Source organism: Vicia villosa, linkage group LG6, assembly GCF_029867415.1.
Source record: "Vicia villosa cultivar HV-30 ecotype Madison, WI linkage group LG6, Vvil1.0, whole genome shotgun sequence".
Taxonomy (NCBI): Eukaryota; Viridiplantae; Streptophyta; class Magnoliopsida; order Fabales; family Fabaceae; genus Vicia; species Vicia villosa.
In genome coordinates this window covers 109,158,212-109,163,298 of record NC_081185.1, presented here as the reverse complement: position 1 = coordinate 109,163,298, position 5,087 = coordinate 109,158,212, and the positions used below count along the sequence as shown (strand labels likewise).

At 38.3% G+C, this 5,087-nt stretch overlaps 1 pseudogene; it reads left to right on the top strand.

The window, feature by feature from the left end:
- The first annotated feature begins 736 nt into the window (after positions 1 to 736).
- LOC131614327 (uncharacterized) lies at positions 737 to 3,375 on the top strand (annotated as a pseudogene).
- The last annotated feature ends 1,712 nt before the right edge of the window (positions 3,376 to 5,087 follow it).

Genomic DNA, 5,087 nt, shown 5'->3' with positions numbered 1-5,087 from the left:
CTCCAGTCCCCTTTCAACATGAAAGAGATTTTACTATTGTTTGTGACTTGTACAAGACCTACACAAACACCAAGAACAATATTCCTCTTGGATTTTCACTAAGTACACTAAGAGAACAATCCTCCCTTAATGACTCACTTGTTTCCAACAATCCTGGACAACAAGATTTCAACCACCAAGAACAATCCTCTTGGATTTACTAACTTGATTATGAGAACAATCCTCTCACTAATCAAAAACCCTTGCTTCTAACAATCTTGGATAGCAAGTCAATTAATAGATGACACACAAGTAGAAAGTTAGTTAGGAAGTTAGTTAGTTAGCTGTTAATTCTGTTATACAGTTAGCTACTATATTCCATATATATAGTGTGTGTAATATACTTTTATTCAATAAGAGAGTTATCATTTTCACTTGCTCTTCTTCTTTTTCCTTTCTCAAGCTCTCTATTTCCTCTTTCATGGCTTCCATGTATGAAGCATAATATGGTATCATCGTCTTCGATCCTCCTATCACACTTCCGCACCAATCCTTTTCTTTTACTCGCGTGATTCTTTCACTCGTGTGCTTCTTCTCCCTCTTTTTCATCATGCCTCCACGCATCGATCATACTGCAAATCGAATCACCAATGGTGATGTTGATTCTGTCTACTATGTTCATCCGAGTGAAGGTCCGAACTCTGTTTGCATTCAGCCTCCACTGAATGGTACCAATTACATTTCTTGGTCAAGATCCATGGAACGAGCTCTTGGAGCCAAGAACAAGATTGCATTCATCAATGGATCGATCATCGCGCCGAGCCTCATGATCTCAATCGATCTGCATGGGAACGATGCAACTGTCTTGTTCATTCATGGATTCTCAATTCTGTAAGTCCTGCTATTGCACAAACCATTATCTTCTTAGAAAACGCACTTGATGTTTGGATTGATCTGAAAGAGCGATTCGCTAAAACTGATAGAGTTCGTGTCTCTAATTTGCGCACTGAAATTAACAATCTTAAACAAGGAAACAAGTCAGTTCTTGATTACTTTACTGAGCTTCGTGGACTATGGGAAGAATTGAATTCTCATAGACCTATTCCTAGTTGTATCTGTGCTCAACAATGCAGATGTGATGTTATGCGCAATGCTAGAGAGTTTCGCCTTGAAGATCAGATTATGCAATTTTTGACAGGATTGAATGAGAAATTTTCTGTTGTCAAGACTCAAGTCTTGTTACTTGATCCTTTACCATCAATCAACAAAGTTTATTCTATGGTTGTTCAAGAAGATAGCAACAATGTATCCTTACTTGGTAAACCTGATTCTAACTCCACCATTGATGAAGCAAATACGCTTGTAAATGCTTATGATTCAAAGAAGTTTCCTGGCAAAGCTTTCAATTCTCATGGTGGAACTTCTAATAACAAGAAAGATGGTAGAGTATGCACTTTTTGTCACAGAACTGACCATACCATTGATGTTTGCTATCGCAAACATGGATTCCCTCCTAATTTCACCAAAAGACAAGCATCAGCTAATGCTTCTACTACTGCAGACAATCATACTCAGTCTATGAACAACAATGGAGTAGAAGGTTCCCACAATGATTCAGGTACTAGTATCACTCAAGAACAGTATGCCCAACTGATTAGTTTGTTACAACAAACAAATTTGCTGCCTATCAACCATCCTGCCAACCCTAGTGCCAATCACATTTCCACTCATATTGGTCATACACCAAATGAGGACTCAGGTAAATCCTTTGTTTCTACAGTCTCTTGTTCCACATATGTTAAACCTGATTTTTGGATTTTAGATTCAGGTGCCAATGATCATGTGTGTTCATCCCTTCAAATGTTTAGCTGTTATCACAAAATAAAACCCATAAATGTCTGTTTGCCCAATGGCTCAGTTGTTTTAGCAAAACATGCAGGAACAATTCAATTTTCACCTCACTTGCAGTTGCATAATGTATTGTTCACTCCTGAATTTTCTCTTAACCTTGTGTCTGTTTCCAAACTGTGTCAATCCACTAATTGCAATTTCATTTTTTCTGCTAATGATTGTTATATTCAGGATGTGAAAACCAAGAAGATGATTGGTTTGGCTAATCAAGTGGAAGGTTTGTACATACTCAAGACAAGTATTTGACCTCATACTTGCTGAAACAAGCATTTCAAGTATATCTTCATCCAAACCTCATGCTGAAATTTCAATTCCCAATAATTGTAAACTGATACCTAAGCAAGCTTTGTGGCATTTTAGATTAGGTCATTTGTCACATGATAGACTCTCTAAAATGGCCCACATGTACCCTGATATTTTCAATGACAACAAAGCAGTTTGTGATGTGTGTCACTATGCCAGACATAAGAAACTGCCTTATAATCTAAGTCATTCCAAAGCTTCTCAAAATTTTGAATTGTTGCATTTTGATATATGGGGTCCTATATCCACAAATTCCATTCATCATCATAAGTATTTTTTGACAGTTGTTGATGATCACAGTAGGTTTACTTGGATCATACTACTTAAAAACAAATCTGAAGTTTCTAACCATGTCCAACAATTTGTGACTCTCATAGAAAACCAATTTCAAACCTGTCCTAAGTTCATCAGGTCTGATAATGGACCTGAATTTCTCCTAACTCAATTCTATGCCTCTAAAGGTATTATACATCAAAGATCATGTGTTGAGTCCCCTCAACAAAATGCAAGAGTTGAAAGAAAGCATCAACACTTGCTTAATGTAGGTAGAGCCTTACTACACCATTCAAATTTACCCAAATCATATTGGTCTTATGCTGTCAGTTATGGAGCCTTTATAATCAATAGGGTTAACACTCCTTTACTCAACAATAAATCCCCTTATCATATACTGCATAGCAAACCACCAGACATTAACCAAATCAAGGTCTTTGGATCATTGTGTTATGCATCTACTTTGTCCAATCAAAGAACCAAATTAGATGCAAGAGCTAGAAAATCATTGTTTCTTGGGTATGTTGTTGGATATAAAGGATCCATTTTACTTGATTTAAACTCATACAACATTTTCATCTCTAGAAATGTTACTTATCATGAACACATTCTACCCTACCAACAACAATCCTCTTCCAATAATCTTCCTTGGGAGTACTATAGTACTGCAGTTCCCAATCAAAACCTTTGCCATGACATACCTAATTATACCTCTCCTACTGATCAATCCAACATTTCAAATGTCCCAAATTTATCTCCACCCACCACACCTGACTCAAATCAACCTTCCCCTATCATTTCTAACCAACACACCACTGACTCCAATCAACAAAATCCCATCTGTGCCTCTAGCAGAATCAGAACTTTACCTTCCTTTTTAAATGACTATGTCTGTACAGCCTTCACTGATCCAGAATGCCAATCATCTTCAGGTAATCCTCACTCTATTTCAAATTTTGTTTCTTATCATAATTTGTCTCCTTCTCAATATTGTTTTACTCTTTCCCTCACTACTAACCATGAACCTAAGTCATACTCCGAGGCAAGCAAATTTGAATGTTGGAATCAGGCTATGAAAGTTAAACTTGCTGCACTTGAGCAAACTGGCACTTGGAAAATCGTGGACCTTCCACCTCATGTGAAACCTATAGGTTGTCGTTGGGTTTACAAGATAAAGCATAATTCTGATGGATCCATAGAAAGATTCAAAGCTCGTCTTGTTGCTAAAGGATACAACCAAATTGATGGACTCGATTATTCCGACACCTTTTCACCTGTTGCTAAGCTCACCACAGTTCGATTGGTTCTAGCTTTAGCTTCAATACATAGCTGGCATCTTCACCAATTGGATGTGAACAATGCATTTCTTCATGGAGATTTGAATGAAGATGTTTACATGTTGATCCCACCAGGTGTTCAAACTTCCAAACCTAATCAAGTCTGCAAACTCATTAAATCCCTTTATGGATTAAAGCAGGCGAGCAGATAATGGTTTGACAAGTTGACTTCAGTTCTCACTTCCAATGGCTACTCTCAAGCACCTTCTGATCATTCACTTTTTGTTAAACAAACATCATCGACCTTTACAATCCTACTTGTGTATGTTGATGATGTTATTCTGGCTGGCAATTCCTTACAAGAGTTTCAAGCCATGAAAGATATCCTACATCAGTCATTCAGAATTAAGGACTTGGGCATTCTCAAATATTTTTTGGGATTAGAGGTAGCACATTCAAAACGTGGTATTTCTATTTGCCAAAGAAAATATTGTCTCGATCTCCTCAAAGATTCAGGTTTTATTGGCTCCAAACCAGCTAACACGCCATCCGATCCATCATTCAAACTTTGTCAAGATGCTAGCCCTGCCTATCACGATGTTCCTTCATATAGACGTCTCATTGGCAGACTGATTTACCTCAACACCACCCGTCCAGATATCACGTTTATCACACAACAACTTAGTCAATATCTTTCTAAGCCTTCTACTCAACATTATAATGCTGCCTGCAGAGTCTTGCGATACCTCAAACAATGTCCCGGCCAAGGATTATTCTTTCCACGAAGCTCATCTTTGCAAGTAACAGGCTTTTCCGACGCAGACTGGGCTGGCTGTGTAGACACACGTAAATCAGTTTCAGGATCATGTTTCTATTTGGGTAGTTCCCTTATTTCATGGAGAACAAAGAAACAGACCACTGTTTCTCGTTTGTCCTCAGAGGCAGAATATCGTGCCTTGGCTGCAGCAACGTGTGAACTTCAATGGCTCTTGTACTTGCTTCGTGACTTGAAAATCACATGCACTCAAGCTCCAGTTCTGTTCTGTGATAGCCAAAGCGCCCTCCACATTGCTGCTAATCCCGTTTTCCATGAACGAACGAAGCATCTTGATATTGATTGTCACATTGTTCATGAGAAATTCTCAGTCGGCATGATGAAGCTTCTCCCTGTGACTTCCATCAACCAGTTAGCTGACTTTTTCACCAAACCGCTCCTTCCCAAACCTTTCCATTTTCTCAAGGCCAAGTTGAACTTGATCAACATCTACCAAAGTTCAACTTGTGGGGGGCTAATAGATGACACACAAGTAGAAAGTTAGTTAGGAAGTTAGTTAGTTAGCTGTT